This window comes from Macaca mulatta, chromosome 17 (genome assembly GCF_049350105.2).
Source record: "Macaca mulatta isolate MMU2019108-1 chromosome 17, T2T-MMU8v2.0, whole genome shotgun sequence".
NCBI lineage: Eukaryota > Metazoa > Chordata > Mammalia > Primates > Cercopithecidae > Macaca > Macaca mulatta.
Window position 1 is genome coordinate 31412559 of NC_133422.1, and position 18003 is coordinate 31430561.

Consider the following 18003-nt stretch of genomic DNA (forward strand, 5'->3'; position numbering starts at 1 on the left):
TTAACTCTGAAATAGCTGGCCTAGGAACCCAGTTTGATGGAGGAATCTGAATGCTAAGCTAAGGATTTTGGAGTTTACCCTACAGGTAGCAAGAAAGGCATTGAGGGCTTCCATATACAAACATTACATATTCCCAAGGGATATTTTTATTTGATTTTTTTGAGACAGGGTCAAAAAAAGGGAAGAGAACAGAAAAAATGAGAGAAAAGTAGGAAGGCCATTAAGGAAGGCCATTATAGAACTGTTAACAATTCAGGAGCTGGCAAGCGAAGACACACTCAGAGCGTTTCTCTTTGCTTCCTTGCCCTCTGAACTGTTCAATAAATAGTGAAGAACACAAAGCTAACTGCAGTATTTATTTCAGACCTGCTGCTGCTCTCCGATTTAAAAGCAATACAGGAACATTAAATTTGTCATAGTTGAAATTGGTAAAGGTAGATCTCTACAGGTGCTTCTTGACTTACAATGGGTTTATTGGGAGGATACTGTAAGTCAAAATGCCTTTAATACACCCTAACCTACTGAGCATAAGAGCTTAGACTAGCCTACCTTAACGTACTCAGAACACTTACATTAACCTCCATTTGGGCAAAATCATCTAATACAAATCCTGTTTTATTATAAACGGTTGAATAACTCATGTAATTTATGGGAACAATGTCCTGAATGTGAAAAACAAGATAGTTGTATGGGAACTAAAAGTTCAGTTTCTCCTGAATGTGCATCGCCTTTGGAACCATCATAAAGTCAAAAAATTCTGAGTCAAACCATCCTAAGCCCCGGACCGTCTGTATATGAAGTGCTCCCTAAGGGGCACTATGCCAGATACTATGCCTAAGTGTTTTCCAACTTTCTGTACCACATTCAAAAGGAGCATCTTCATAAAGATGTTACTGACATCGTGGAAAATATTAGTCCTTCCTTTCTTTTGCAGCTGACAGGATTTTTAAAAGAAGCTCTAAACCACAAGCGTATTCCAGCAGCTGTTTGTTCTTCCTGGTGTGAGTTACTTCCTCCCTCTGCTACCATCGCTTGTATTCTACTTTGAGGAAATACTAAGCAGCACAGTAAATCAGTCTGTTTTCAGAAATTGCTTAGTCCTTGAATTAATATATTTCATAAAGCAGGTTTGCTTTAGCTCCTTAAGATTTGGTTACTTAGAATAAAATTTTCCCAGTTTAATAGCCAATTTGCATACACGTATAAATGCATGAACTTTAAAACCACCTTTAGGATTAAGAGGGTTTTGTTATCTGTTTTTACAGAATTTAAAACTGATTACCTCAGCAAGTTTTAGAGCAATTTTAAGAATAGTAATAAGAATCTTAAGATAATACATTCTTTAGAACCAAGAATCTAAGGATAATACATTCTTTAGAACCAAATGTGTATATAATTAAATGAAGGATGTTTTAACAACATGGTCTCAACTGTGGAGGTATCACCATCTTTCAAAGCTACCTGCAAAAAGGGACAATGTCCTCACTGGCTAGTAAAAATCAGAAAAATTTAAGGAATTCTCAGCAAATTTCTTATCTTTTAAAAATACCCATGGTCATCCCCTAAGAGGGTAAATGCACCCGGTATTAATAAGCAAGTGAGTGAGTTCATAAGCAACACTACCTCCAGGAATTTAAATTTATTGGCAGGGATAATAGTGACATTAGAAGCAAGCTTATACTTTCCTATCAATAAGGAGAAGTAGACTTATTCACAACCAATTTCTGCTTCAAAACACTTCCAAGCGGCCGGGCGCGGTGGCTCAAGCCTGTAATCCCAGCACTTTGGGAGGCCGAGACGGGCGGATCACTAGGTCAGGAGATCGAGACCATCCTGGCGAACACGGTGAAACCCCGTCTCTACTAAAAAACACAAAAAACTAGCCGGGCGAGGCGGCGGGCGCCTGTAGTCCCAGCTACTCGGGAGGCTGAGGCAGTAGAATGGCGTAAACCCGGGGGGCGGAGCTTGCAGTGAGCTGAGATCCGGCCACTGCACTCCAGGCCGGGCGACAGAGCCAGACTCCGTCTCAAAAAAAAAAAAAAAAAAAAAAAAACACTTCCAAGCATATAAAAAATGCCATCCTTAAAAGAGGGATTTCCTATTTGAATGTCTCAGTTTATTAGAATATAAACGGTCTTTGCATTCTAGGTAAGATGTCCTTTGTTTGCTTGTTTTTGTACTGGAATTATCCTGGAATCTGATAATGCTGGGATTCTACTGATGGCTAGGCACTGCATATCTTCATTATGTGCCATTTCCATTCATTCCTTAAAATATTATGAAACACTGTTACAAACAAAATATAATGTATAATATAGCTAACATATACTATAATATATACAACATATAACAACATAAAAGCATGATGAAATGACCACCTGTGAACCTGCCGTCCAACTTAAGGAACAGAATGATAGTACTGTCAAAGCCCCTGGGTGTCCCTCCTCAATTACTCTGCCTTCCTGAAATACCGTGTTATGGTGATCATTTTCTTTATAGTTTTATCACCTTTAGAGCTAACAAAGTATATTCAAAATTTGGTTTTCGAATTTTATAAAATTCTATTATATTGCATGCATTCTGCTGCAACTTACTCTCTTTAGGACACCGTGAAGATACCTACACAGTGTTTTGAAATTCATCTAAGTATCTACACTCTAAAAGTGAATATCTGGCAGAAATAATCTCAATGAATTTTAGAAACCCCTGAAATTAACACTTACCTGCTTCACTGTTAATTGGGAACTCCCAGTTTCCCCTCTTTCATCCAGTGGATCAGCTCTTCAAACCCATTCTGAAGGGGTGTTCATTTTCTGTGGCTAACTACTTAGCAAATTCCACATCCCAAAGTGAAGGTGATGTGTCTGTGTAAGACATTTTAAATAAGAACAAGTCAGTGTAAATACCTTTTTAAAAAATGTTATAACCAATCCTGGATTGTATATTTTTCATATCTTGACACTCTTAATTACAGTATATAATAAAAAGTTGTATCACTGAGAGGTAACTGCAACAAAAACTGTGTTAAAGACTCTAACTAGGCTGGGCGCCATGGCTCATGCCTGTAATCCCAGCACTTTGGGAGGTCAAGGAGGGGAGATCACCTAAGGAGAGGAGTTCAATACCAGCCTGACCAACATGGTGAAACCCCATCTCTACAAAAAATACAAAAAATTAGCCGGGCATGGTGGTGCATGCCTGTAATCACAGCTACTTGAGAGGCTGAGGCAGGAGAACTGCTTGAACCCGGGAGGTGGAGGTTGCAGTAAGCCAAGATCAGGCCACTGCACTCCAGCCTGGGTGAAAGAGCGAGACTCCATCTCAAAAAATAAATAAATACATAAAGACTATAACTACAATAATGTCAAGCTTAACTTTGGTTTTACAACAATGCCAGGTAATCACTGCCCCTTCTACTGGAAAAAAATTAAATTTGTATTTTGTTTAAAGGTATTTTTATGAATATGAATATTTTTATACAATATGTGACTCTGATTTTTAAAATACAGTCTGTTTATTTTTACTCTATCAAAATTAGTCACTAATGTACTACTGTTAACAACCAAAGAAGTTAGATCAACAGAATAACAATAAAATTGCTAATGAATACTGAGTGCCTCCCTCTGTGCTTAAATGTTTTTAAAGGATTAGTACATTTAATCCTCACAACCAACCCTATGAGTAGGCTAATTACCACCATCATATTACATGTTTCAATAACTTTTTTACTTTTGAAATTTCAGATCATCTTTTGAGAATGAGCCATATTCCCACCAGTTACTGCTGCTGGGAACGTAAAATGGTACAAACATCTTGGAAAACAGCTTGATGGCTTCTTAAAAAGTTAAAAATACATCTATTATTCATCATAGTTATTTCATTCCTGGATATTTACCCAAGAGATAATACATGTCCATACAAAGACTTGTACACGAAAGTTCATGGCAGCTTTCTCTGTAATACCCAAATGTGGGTTGTAATTTGGGAAACAATCCAAATGTCCATTAACAGGTGAATAGGTACAAAAATGTAACACATTGGCAGGGCGCAGTGGCTCGCAGCTGTAATCCCAGCACTTTGGGAGGCCGAGGCAGGCGGATTACGAGGTCAGGAGTTCAAGAACAGCCTGGCCAACATGGTGAAACTCCGTCTCTACTAAAAATACAAAAATTAGATGGGCATGGTGATGTGTGCCTGTAATCCCAGCTATTCAGGAGGCTGAGGCAGGAGAATTGCTTCAACCGGGACCCAGGAGGCAGAGGTTGCAGTGAGCCAAGATCGCACCACTACACTCCAGCCTGAGCTACAGAGCGAGACTCCGTCTCAAAAAAAAAAAAAAAAGTAATACAGCCATACAACTGTATACTATTTGGTAATAAAAATGCGTTACTGTACATGTTACAGCATGGATGAATCTCAAATCATTATGCTGAGTGGAAGAAGCCAGATGCAAGAGTATATACTGTGCGATTTCATTTATGTACAATTCTAAGAGATGCAGCCTAATCTATTTTAACAGAAAGCAGATCAATGGTTGCCTGCATTGGGGGTGTGTGTGTGTGTGTGTTGCAAAAGGACATATGGAAACTTTTAAGGGTCATGAAAATGTTCAGATTTGTAAGTGGCAGTTTCATGTGTGTATCTATTTGTCAAAACTACTTGAGTTATATACTTCAAATGTATGTAGTTTGTTGAACACAAATTATACCTTAATAAAGTTGTAAAAGGAAAATGAGTATCAATATCTGTCCCTTGGCTACTTTTTTCCCTGTATTTTTGTTCCTTAATTATTTTTTCAAACATTTTTGACCTTTCTGGGCTAGAGGCATAGATTACATATAATTTATCCTCCAGCCTACCTGTTTACACACTTTTGTCAAGCCCACTAAAGCATGTCAACAAACAGCTCATTTACTCTTCTACCTGAGTAAGCCTTATTTTATCTATTTGCTTTTTCTGTATCGGTTTATATGAGCCTTTAGGTGCAGAAATGTCTCTAATCACACACTGACTGGCAGATATTAAGTATTTTCGCCTAGATCATCTGATACTGGGTAACAATCACAGTTGTCAGGCTTAACTAGCCACATTTACAGAGCAATCACACCAATAAAATAACTATCTCACAGTTATCTTTTATTTGGTAGACACTGTCCAACCTATGTCTTTTCCATCATCATTAGGATCATCATATTTTACACTTGCTAATAGTTGCAAACATTTATTAAATGTGTACTATGTTCCAGGCACTGTACCTCACACTTCTCAGATAACCTCATTTAATCCTGGAGATGTATGTACTAACCCTCATTTTATAGGTGGGGAAAGGTTACTGTGGCAAAATCGGAATTTGAATCCAGTTCTACATAACACCAACACTCTTTCCGTTAAGTTATACTGCCTGTCGATTTTAGGATAACCAGTAGGGCCTATGACTATATCCTTTGTAGTAGTGGTAAGAACTTAATGGGGAACAAGACGTAGGAATCATGGAACAGAATAACTCATTCAATTGGTCAATAAAAAAATCACTGAGGCCGGGCGCGGTGGCTCAAGCCTGTAATCCCAGCACTTTGGGAGGCCGAGACGGGCGGATCACGAGGTCGGGAGATCGAGACCATCCTGGCTAACATGGTGAAACCCCGTCTCTACTAAAAAATACAAAAAACTAGCCGGGCGAGGTGGCGGGCGCCTGTAGTCCCAGCTACTCAGGAGGCTGAGGCAGGAGAATGGCGTGAACCCGGGAGGCGGAGCTTGCAGTGAGCTGAGATCCGGCCACTGCACTCCAGCCTGGGCGGCAGAGCGAGACTCCGTCTCAAAAAAAAAAAAAAAAAAAAAAAAAAATCACTGAATGCCAACTATATTTCCACATTATTTGGGATGGTAATATAACAACAATGAACAACTGCTAAATTTAAGTTTCCACATTTTGCTATTCTTGTACTTAATTGGAAACATTCTTTAGACTCATGCAAGTACAGCACATTCAAACAGTACCTTCATCAAATTATTACATAAATTTGTGTGCTACTTTCCTCACTAGAGTATAATCATTTGATACTGTTTTATAAAATACATAAAATTTCAATGCCTCCTTGCCAACTAATTTCAGTTTTAGAAATAAGATTTTTTAATTTTAAAAAACAAGCTGGCTTCTTCAAGAATCCAAGTGTCTCTTTTGGCTGGACAACAGCAGCTGCCCTGACAAAAAATTCCTTTCTGATGCACACTTAACGGACACCATTTGAGCAGGGGAGAGGTGATTCATTGTCCCTATGCATTTTGCATTTCCTTTTTATCATACACAACAGAATGCAGTTTTTGTAATACAGGGGGTTGTTCTTTTAGCTTCACCTTCAGTTCTAATGAACAAACGTTAATTGAATTAACTACTTTCCTTTATAGATGTATATTTTATAGTACAGTTTGTTCAAAAAAGAATTTAAGATAACTAGTTCCTATGATCTGTAAGCCACATGAGTAGATGCTACAGGGTATACAGTCATGAATGAGATCTAGCCTCTAATATAGTTTATTAAATAGGGGGAAAATCAGAAGTTCATATAAGTAACTGGTAGAAAGATTAAGTGAGCCATTGGAGGCTGGCCTAGGAACTTATGTATCACATACAACATTTATTTTTCCCCTTTGAGAGGGGGCCTCGCTCTGTCGCTTAGGCTGGAGTGTTACGGGCACAATCGTAGCTTACTACAGCATTGAATTCTGGGCTCCAGTGATCCTCCCGCCCCAACCTCCCAGGTCACTAGGACTGTAGGCATGTACCACCATACCCAGATAATTTTTTTCTATTTTTTAGAGAAAGGATCTCACTATGTTGCCCAGGCTGGTCTTGAACTCCTAGTCCCCAGCCTGGGCGACAGAGACTTCGTCTCAGAAAAAAAAAAAAAAAAAAAAAAATCCACGGAATACACAATGTATTGAAAATACTCCAACTGTGGACATATCCTGCTATAAAGACAGGTTAGGCTGGGTGCGGTGACTCACGCCTGTAACCCCAGCACTTTGGGAAGCCAAGGTGAGTGGATCACTTGAGGTCAGGAGTTACCAGCCTGGCCAACATGGTGAAACACCATCTCTACTAAAAATACAAAAATTAGCTGGGTGTGGTGGCGCGTGCCTGTAATCCCAGCTACTGGGGAGGCTGTCAGGGGAATCACTAGAACCCAGGAGGCAGAGGTTGCAGTGAGCTGAGATGTATTACTTACTAGCCACATGAAAATGGCCTATTTTGAGATATAAACATTACTGACCTAATGGTTTCATTCACTTACCTAATTTTAGGTCTTTCTCCACCTCTCTGTGCCCGACTCTTCCTCATGCTACGGAGCTGCCTGAGCAGCTCTGGCTTGTTTGTCAAAAGAGGGCAGCAGATGCAGCTGCCACCAACTCAGGACTCGGGCTCATTTCTGAAAAAGAAAATGAAAACCAAATGAGAAAGAAAGAAAGAGAGACTGCTTACTATGCCATTAGTTTAGTGAAAAGTGAAATGATTTTGGGGGGAAAATTTTCTGTTGATCAAAAAAGTATCATTCAATTCAATTTTGACAAAAGCAAGAAATCTCAACTATTAGGTACCAGTTTTAAATAAACTCTGAAATGTTAACACAGAACAATATATTAATGTGGAGGGATGAGGGATCAGCCTCAAAAATTATAAATTAGTGGAATTTTCAACTAGATGCTATCGCATTTCAAAAACAATACATATTACAAGCAAATATTAAGGCAGCTTAACCTGTTCACAGCTTTACTCATAATAGCCCCAAACTGTAACCAACCTAAGGTCTATTATTAGAAAGAAAAAACTAATTGTGAGGTATCCAAGCAATGGAAGAGTACTCAGCTTATGCCAACATGAATGACTCTCATACACATTAGATCAAGTGAAAGAAGTTGGACACAGAATATATTCTGTATGATTCCATTTCTATCAAGTTCTAGAACAGGCAAAACTAATCTGAGGTGAAAAAACAAAGCAGCAATTGCCTCAGGACAGAAGGCTACTGACTGGGAAGGTGAAAATGGGAAACACAGTGTCTTGGTTAAGTGTGTGGGTCACATGGGCTTATCCATTTATCAAAATCCTCCAGCCACCATGCGGCGAGAAAGCCCAGGCCACAAAGAAAGCCACATGTAGGTGTTTCTGCTAACACCCTCAGCTAAGGTCTCAGCTGACAGTGGCATCAACTGCCAGACCTATGAGTGAGCAAACTTCAGATGATTCCAGCCTCAGACTACTAAGTCTTCCAACTGAGGCCCCAGATATCATAGAGCACAGACTGGCCTTCCCCACTGTGTTCCAGCCAAATTGCTAACCCACAGAATCTGAGAGCATAATGAGTGAATGTTTTATGCCACTAAGTTTGGGAGGTAGTGTAACCATGGTAACCATATCAATGGGGATTTAATATACAATACAAAGAAAGAAAAGCAGGCTGTGCATGAAACTATGATGACAGTGCCTCATGAAGCAAAGATCATGACTAATCTAATTCCATGCACCCTGGAGTCCTTGAAAAGCGGGGAGGGGAGGCAAAAATCATTTAAAGACACCTTCCAAAAACTCAAAACAAATGCACCACATTCACCAATCTTTTGATGTAGGACCAAAGCCTCTTTTAGAAACATAGGACCACTGATAAAAGGTTCTAAGACATATCTTTTATATGTATCACACCCATCCTGCAGTATTTTCAATTTTGGTTTAAGTGGAAAAGTGGAGCGAGAAAGTAAGAAAGCTTACAAAGCAATCTAAGGGTATGATGCTCCTGCGTATGTATATTTGTTTCACTCGTGCCTAATTGGAAATAAATTTTTTATGTGACCTTTACTCTTTCCAAAGCATTCAACTCACTTTACCATTTCTGTAGTAGTTAATTAAATTATAATAAAGGGCATCGGGGTCATAAACAGGTTTGGGAGCCTTAAAAATGCCATTCTTGATAAGTATTTATATATGTTTGCGTGTGTTACTTACTTCCATATACTTATATAACTGTTTTGTTTCCAAAGGAGTAGGAGGAGGAGGAAGTACCTATTACGGGTAATGATTGTCTGAATTAGCTTACTCTACCACCCACTTATACTTTCTAGAGGTATTTTTGATACCATGTAGAAACCAAGAGGTTCCATTAAAATGTTAAACCATTCTGGGAAACAGAAGCCTATATTATCTGTTTGTTCTGATAAGAGAAGTCAGTGATGGGTATCCTGAAGCCACACACCTCACTACTTGAATTAATGACATCACTGAAATACATCATTATGTATCACTAAAAAAAATACTGCCATTTAACCTACAATACAATGCCAAGATACCACTGATTGCACTTAGAATTAAATGTAATACCCTTTTGACAAGCACAAGTAATTATAATGCTCTGAGGAAGCCAAGAAAGCTGAAAGCACTGACAGTTATTGGTGAAAGGAAGTCATATACAGCAGTTGTAATCAACATGCTAAAACTTTATTCCAGAAAAAAACCTTTAAAATTGAAAATTTCAAATAAGCAAGTCCTTTACAGACATGAGGCTACCTTCAAATCAAGATGTAAATGATAGTGTTAATTAGCAGCTTAAAGAGGCAGTTAAGTGGCAGTTAATAACACCGATAAATATGTAAGAGTGTGGAATTCTCAATGAGATCACTTCTCTTTTCCTTTCACTGGATTGTGTACAGATACCCTCTTGTTATTTAAATATAATACAATCACAGCATTTCTCAAGTAATTATTAGAGTCCCTGTGTTTACAAGCTGATATTTACTCTTCATTAATTCAACATCTCCCAAGTACTTGTATTAAAAATATTTTTTGCCGAAAGAAAAAGCTTACTGGAGTTTCAAAAAATTAGTTTCAAACGGCCGGGCACGGTGGCTCATGCCTGCAATCCCTGCACTTTGGAGGGCCGAGGCGGGCGGATCACAAGGTCAGGAGATTGAGACCATCCTGGCTAACACGGTGAAACCCTGTCTCTACTAAAAATACAAAAAATTAGCCGGGCGTGGCGTTATGCACCAGTAGTCCCAGCTACTCGGGAGGCTGAGGCAGGAGGATGGCGTGAACCCGGGAGGCGGAGCTTGCAGTGAGTGGAGATGGCACCACTGCACTCCAGCCTGGGCGACAGAGCAAGACTCTGTCTCAAAAAAAAAAAAAAATTAGTTTCAAACAACATTCAAATTACAATTAAATTTACCTCTTCTTTGGAGCATGTTCTGCAGCTCTTTGAGGCCCGCCAGTTGTAGCTTTTAAGGGGACTTCTGCTGGGTGGCTTTGTTGTTTGTACATTTACTGTGCTCAATTCAACTTTCTGCCCTTAATAATGTCTAACAAGTCTTTTTTCCTGTTTTCCTTTACACTGTCTTGGTTCTCTGAAGTCTCCTTGGAAGTCTCAACAGTTCAGACTGCTCAACTTTCTTGCTACAGATCGCGCGATTAGTGCCAAAATATCCTTGGATATTATTTTTTGTCCTAGAAAGATGCATTAAAGAAAAAGAAAAGAAAAATACAATGCAGGCTAATAAAGAAAAAACTATGTGTCTAATTTTTTTTTCAATTCAAGCCCATTCCATTTGCTTTTTATAATTATTGTTAACAACCATAGCAGCAGCAACTTACCATTTATTAGCATACACTACAAGCCTCACCTTGTGCAATATGTTTTATGTACATTTCTCATACCCACATTAACTCCCTAAGGTCTCCATTTTGTAGATAAGGAAACTGAAAATGAGAGAAGTAACTTACCTAAGGTCATACACCTCACAGCTCACTAAGGCCTAAGACACACTGGTGTGCCACAAGTAAGTAGAGGTGTGCTGAGATATTGATCACCTGCTCCTTGGGGTGGCCAGGGGAGGTCTGGGGGTGCTGGTGCTCCTAAATTTGTTCCTTCCCACCATTTACCCGAGTTCGGTAGAAAAATTCTGACATGGTTGGCCGGGCGCGGTGGCTCACACCTGTAATCCCAGCACTTTTGGAGGCTGAGACAGGCAGATCACGAGGTCAGGAGATCGAGACCATCCTGGCTAACACAGAGAAACCCCGTCTCTACTAAAAATACAAAAAAATTAGCCGGGCATGGTGGTGGGCGCCTGTAGTCTCCACTGCTGGGTAGGCTGAGGCAGGATAATGGTGTGAACCCGGGAGGCGGGGCTTGCAGTAAGCCGAGATCGTGCCACTGCACTCCAGCCTGGGTGACAGAGCAAGATTCCGTCTCAAAATGAAAAACTCTGACATGGTTAATAAATGACAATTTATTATTCTCAAACCCAGATCTGACTGACTGCAAGTCCTTGATCTTAACACAATATAACACTTCTTTTAAAAGTTATAATTAGGCTGGGTGCAGTGGCTCACGCCTGTGATCCCAACATTTTGGGAGGCCGAGGTGGGTAGATCACGACGTCAGGAGTTTGAGACCAGCATGGCCAACACAGTGAAACCCCATCTCTATTCAAAATACAAAAACTGAGCCAAGCGTGGTGGCATGTGCCTGTAATTCCCAGCTACTCAGGAGGCCGAGGCAGAAGAATCGCTTGAACCCGGAAGGCGGAGGTTGCAGTAGGCCTAGATCACGCCATTGCACTCCAGCCTGGGCAACAGTATGAGATTTGTCTCAAAAAAAAAAAAAGTTGTAATTAAATATGAAAATAATCAAAAAGATTACTTTCAAAAACTGAGTGGGTGTTATTTTAATCTGATCAACATTTTCATCGAGCCACATGCGACTTAACCCATAACCACTTGTAAGCGAAGCTAAAATGGAACAGAAAATAGAATAATCGATGGCTAGAAATGTCATTTTTGCTTTCTTCATTAGATACATTTATGAAAGAGAACACCACAAATGATTACGTCTATATTAGACTCATGCAAAAGATATCCTAATTCTAAGTAACCCATATATCCAATTTTATTCTGTGGGGTTAAAAATCTCTTTTGGTATTTGATTACTGAAGAACTTTAAATTCTGAATGTGTTGGTTTCAGTAAGCGTGTATATTTTAAAAATCATTCATTAAATATAGTGAATATCTACCCTGTGCTGGGCACTATACTAGATACTGACGATATATTAGTAAATACGAATTTCATGTTCTCTACCTTTATGAAGCTGATGTGCTATAGCACTGCTTCTCAAACTTTAATATGCATAGAAATTATTTTTTTTTTTTGAGACAAGGTCTTGCTCTGTCACACAGGCTGGAGTGCAGTGGCGTGATCTTGGCTCACTGCAGCCTTGATCCCCAGGCTCCAGCGATCCTCCTACCTCAGCCTCCTGAGCAGTTGGGACTAATTTTCTGTAGACACAGGTTTCCCCATGTTGCCCAGGAACTCCTGGAATCTGCTCACCTAGAACTCCCGGAATCTGCTCACCTAGAACTCCCACCACCCACCTAGGCCTCCCTAAGTGCTAGTATTACAGGCATGGGCCACTGTGCCTGGTCCATAGAAATTATCTATGCTCCTTGCTTAAAATACACATTCTTTGGTCCCACCAAACTATTCTGATTCAGTAGCTTTTTCCAGGAGACACTCGAGAATTTGCATTTCTAATAAGCTCCCAGGTGTTGCTAATGTTGCTGGTCAGGGGACTCCATTACAGTAGCTATACTACCTATGTTACTTAATTCTTACAATCTTAAAGGACAGGTTTTATTATTCTCGTTTACAGAACAAACTGCTACCCCTAGACGTTAAGTCAGTGGTTATGAATCCCTAGAGGTTATACAAATCACATAGGCAGCTGACTTAAAACACAGATTCCTGAGATTCTTCGTCTGTTAAGTTTGGAATGGGGTTCTGGGAACTGCATTTTAACTAAGACCCAGGTGCTTCTCATGCAGGTGAGCTCAAGAGCCTGTATCAGACTTTGGGTTAAATACTATATCAAGTTCTTAAAGCTGGAAAATGGTAGCCACAGGCTAAGGATAGTTGCATGAAAGAGAAAATGCAATTTCAAAAAATGCTGAAACTATCTGATGTGCTTATGAAAACGTCAGAGGCTATCAAATCAGGCACTTTCAAATCAGAATGACAAAACAATTGCCAAACTAGTATCCTCATACTAAGTACACAGGACTCTCATAATACTCAATATATGATACAATCTAGGAAAAGAATTATTACTTTACATTTAAAGTTAATATTGGCTGGGTGTGGTGGCTCACACCTGTAATCCCAACACTTTGGGAGGCTGAGGCGGGTGGATCACCTGAGGTCAGGCGTTCAAGACCAGCCAGGCCAACATGATGAAACTCCGTTTCCACTAAAAAATATGAAAATGAGCCGAGCGTGGTGGCATGTGCCTGTGTTTAAGATTGTAAGGATTAAGTAACATAGGTAGCATAGCTACTGTACTCGGGAGGATGAGGCACAAGAACCGCTTGAACCCAGGAGAAAGAGGTTGCAGTGAGCTGAGATCGTGCCACTGCACTCCAGCCTGGGCCACAGGGCAAGACTCTGTCTCAAAAATAAGTAATAATAATAATAATAATAATAATAATAACAATAATAAAGTTGGCTGGGGGCACTGGCTTTCGCTTGTAATCCCAGCACTTTGCGGGGCTGAGGCAGGCAGATCACCTGAGGTCGGGAGTTCGAGACCCATCTGACCAACATGGAGAAACCCCCATCGCCACTAAAAATACAAAATTAGGCCGGGCGCGGTGGCTCACGCCTGTAATCCCAGCACTTTGGGAGGCCGAGGCGGGCGGATCACAAGGTCAGGAGATCGAGACCACGGTGAAACCCCGCCTCTACTAAAAATACAAAAAATTAGCCGGGCGCGGTTGTGGGCGCCTGTAGTCCCAACTACTCGGGAGGCTGAGGCAGGAGAATGGCGTGAACCCGGGAGGCGGAGCTTGCAGTGAGCCGAGATCGCGCCACTGCACTCCAGCCTGGGCGACAGAGCGAGACTCCGTCTCAAAAAAAAAAAAAAAAAAAAAAAAAAAAAATTAGCCAGGTGTGGTGGCGCATGCCTGTAGTCCCATTTATACAGGCAGGATAATCACTTGAACATGGGAGGCAGAGGGTTCGGTGAGTCAAGATCAGCCTGCGCAGTAAGAGTGAAACTCTGGCTCTAAATAAATAAATAAAGTTAATATTAAAAGTATTTTAACAGAAAGTTGGTAATCAGGGGAATGGAATGAATCTCACATATAATCTTGACTACAGTGTTTTCTTTCAAGACTGCTATCACACCACAGAAAGCAATCTACATTACAGGAAAATCATGTATAATTAACTCCGTAACACTAATATAATAAAATTATAAACCTACCCTCCCACCTGAGTTTGTTTCCACTCACAGCATCTCATCAGTACTTCAAACGCAACACCTTCAAAACGACATTCAAGACGTCCCCTTTCAGACTGACTTTCCATTTTTCACACTTCTATATTAAAATGCCCCGTGACATAGATTTCTTTTTTGTTTTCTAAAAACTGTAATATAGGTAAAAAACCTTTCTCAACGCCAGCTCTACATTCTTCTGCTAAAATTAAGGATACCCTAATCCTCCAAAGCAGCCAGTTGAAATCTTTGCTCTCTGACCACCCTACCATTATCCCATGATGTCACATCCCCTTAATTCTACCTCTGCAATTTTTCTCTTCCATTCAGCTAGTCCTTCCCATGTTCACTGCTACCAACCTGCTTCAGCCCTGTACTTAACCAAACTGGCTTCTTAGTGTTATGCATGGAATTTACGCAGTGGAATTTAGGCTTTCACAATAATAAAGTTCTCGGAGGATAAATAGCAAAACCAAGTATACCGCAACACCTTTTCTTTCCTGGCTAACTTCAACCAGTGGTCCTTCAGATTTCATCAGACTTTTCTTCCAGAAAGGATATCCCGAGTCGCCCCTGCGATGGTTAGGTGTCCCTATTTGCTCTTCCAGCAATTACTTGTTGGATGAACAGTGTACTGTCTGCTTCCGTACACTATCAGCAATTATTTCACTACACAGCACTTGAATTGTCTACTTGCTGGAACTACACGCTCCGTGATGACAAGGCTCTTATTCGGGGTTTATAACCACTACTGGCACGCTGTAAAGTTTCCCAATAACGAACTAAAGAATAAACGAAGGAAACAGAAATCAGACTATTAAATAAATCTTGGGAGGCAAAAGATAAAACAACTTCACTTTTGGAGTTTGGATAAACTGACAGGAGGTGATGACAAGAGGAATGAGGCACAGCGACCAGGCTTGTAAACGGAGCTCTGTTTTCCACGCACGCTATAACCTTGGCCAAGTCATCTTACCTTTCTGGGATTTTTTTCTCAGACGTAAAGCAATAGCTTCTAAAACCCAGCACGCAGTAACTTCGACCCTAGGAAGTCGGAGCATAACAATGTACAGGACCGGGCACGCGGATGCCCGAGGAGCTGCGGGGCCAAGAGCGCTGAACTGCGGTACCTGACCCTTCCATGCCGAGCAGCGAGTAGCACAATTGCAGCCGCTGATGTCTCCGGCCTTCCACAGGACAAAGGGTGGCAAGAAAGGGTGCTAAGAGGTAGAAACACCGAGACTCTAGGAAACACCCCGTAGACACAGAGCTAACCAGGAGCGCAACTGAAACAGTGCGTCCCCAAGCCAAACACATCCCCCCTTCTCTTCCGTTTCCGGTCTGGCGTGTTCCCTTCCCTTTGCTTTCTGGTGGGTAACAGGGGTGGGTAACTGTGTTCCGGGCTCGCCCGCGGGCCGGACGGAGCCAACTACTTCCAAGCCACCCCACCCATCCCGCGATTCTATTCCCAGAGACTGAGTCCTCGCCAGTGTTCAGCAAGGTTAGCTGGCCTAGGAGGATCCCAGACCGCCCCGATCGCCGAACAAGATAGTGGAGGGCGTGATCAGTTGTGCAAAAACTACAGATCAGTCTGGTTTTATGTTGTTGTTTTTTTTTCTAAGACGGAGTCTCCCTCTGTAGCCCAGGCTGGAGCGCAGTGGCGCGATCTCAGCTCACTGCAACCTCCGCCTCTCAGGTTCAAGCAGTTCTCCTGCCTCAGCCTCCTTAGTAGCTGGGATTACAGGAGTGCGCCACCACCACGCCGGCTTTTTAAAGATTTTTTTTTTTTTGTACTTTTAGTAGAGATGGGGTTTCAACATGTTGCATGGCTAGTCTCGAACTCCTGACCTCATGATCCGCCTGCCTAAGCCTCCCAAAGTGCTGGTATTACAGGAGTGAGCCACCACGTCCGGTCGATCAGTCTGTTCTTTAACAGATACTACTGTGCGTTGTTTGGAGGGAAAGGGTCTACAGATTCATCACGTTCTCAAACCAAAGTGGTTTAAAGAAGTTACCATAGGACCTGCTGCCCGATGAAAAAGCGTTTCTTTTCAGTCGTTATTCTTGATGTAGAGTCAGAATAACACAAGTTTCATTTTTCACGAGTGACTTTAGGCCGGGCGCGGTGGCTCACGCCTGTAATTTCAACACTTTGGAAGGCCAAGGAGAGTGAATCACCTGAGATCAAGAGTTCCGGACCAGCCTGGTCAACACGGTGAAACCCCGTCTCTACCAAAAATGCAAAAATTAGCCGGGCGCAGTGGCTCACACCTGTAAATCCAGCTACTCGGGAAGCTGAGGGTTGGACGAATCCCCCACGAGCGCGCGGATGGCTGCGAGTCCACGCTCCCGGGGAGATCGGCTGGCAGAGACGGGTGCAGGGAACCGGCTCAGCGGGAGCGTGGCAAAAGCTGACGCGCTCTGGCGAGTTCCCACTTAGGGAAGGAGAGTTTTAATTTGCCCTCTCTGCCATTTGGGGGAGCTGCGCGCTGCCCGACCAGCCCGCGATGTTGCGAGCCGGGCTGCTGCCGCTGCCCCCTTACACCCACTCAGGTAGATAGGAGACTACACTGGTCAGCCTTACCCCGCTCCTCCGTCTACTGCTAAGATCAGAAAGGCAGAAGCCACGGGCAGCCCAGTACTACATGGTACTCCCGGCTTAACCACACCTTGCATGGCTCCAAGGGCTGACCAGGCTTATCCTGTCGCAGGTTCCCGCTAAGTGCAGGATTCAGATCTTACTGCGTCCGGAATTGGTGGGTTCTTGGTCTGACTGACTTCAAGAATGAAGCCGTGGACCCTCGCGCAGAGTGTTACAGTTCTTAAAGATAGTGTGTCTGAAGTTACGTTCCTCCTGACGTCTGGACGTGTTCAGAGTTTCTTTCTTCTGGTGGGTTTGTGGTTTCGCTGGCTTCAAGAGTGAACCTGCAAACCTTCACCATCAGTATTAACAGCTCTTAAAGCAGTGCATATGGAGTTGTTCATTCCTCCCAGTGGGTTTCTCGTCTTAGGCTGGGCTACAGGAGTGAAGCTGCAGACTTTTGCAGTGAGTCTTACAGCTCCACAGCTCATAAATGCAGTGCAAAACCACAATGAACAGCAGCAAAATTTATCGCACAAAGCAAAACAACAAAGCTCCCACCACCTGGAGAGAGACCCCAACAAGTTGCCTCTGCTGGCTCCTGCAGCCTGCTTTTATTCCCTTATCTGACCCCACCCACATCCAGCTGATTGGTCTATTTTACAGAGCGCTGCTTGGTCCGTTTTGATATACTGCTGACTGGTGAGTTTACAATCCCTGAGCTAGACACAGAGCGCTGATTGGTGTATTTACAATCCTCTAGATAGACATAGAGGTTCTTCAAGTCCCCGCTAGATTAGCTAGACACAGAGCACGGACTGGTGCATTTACAAACCTTGAGCTAGACACAGGGTGTTGATTGGTGCATCTACAATCCTTTAGCTAGACATAAACAAGTTCTCCAAGTCCCCACCAGATTAGCCAGATACACAGTGCTGGTTGGTGCATATACAATCCTTCAGCTAGATATAAACGTTCTCGAAGTCCCCATTCGACTCAGGAGCTCAGCTGGCTTCCCCTAGTGGATCCTGCGCCAGGGCCGCAGAGGGAGCTGCCCGCCAGCCCGGAACTAACCACGCGCCTGCACTCCTCAGCCCTCGGGCAGTCG

The 18003-nt window shown here is 42.1% G+C and overlaps 1 protein-coding gene across 4 annotated transcripts in view; it reads right to left on the minus strand.

The window, feature by feature from the left end:
* NEK3 (NIMA related kinase 3) overlaps nucleotides 1–10051 on the minus strand; it is a 54360-nt gene extending 44309 nt beyond the window's left edge. For 3 of the 4 annotated variants that reach the window (XM_028837573.2, XM_077973847.1, XM_077973844.1), the window contains exons 1-2: nucleotides 7293–10051; nucleotides 2724–2864 (exon numbers count right to left, since the gene is read on the minus strand). The gene's annotated coding sequence lies outside the window, so the exon portion shown is untranslated. The remainder of the gene's footprint in view (nucleotides 1–2723; nucleotides 2865–7292) is intronic. The other variant, XM_077973845.1, reaches the window with a different exon arrangement.
* Between the last annotated feature and the right edge of the window lie 7952 nt (nucleotides 10052–18003).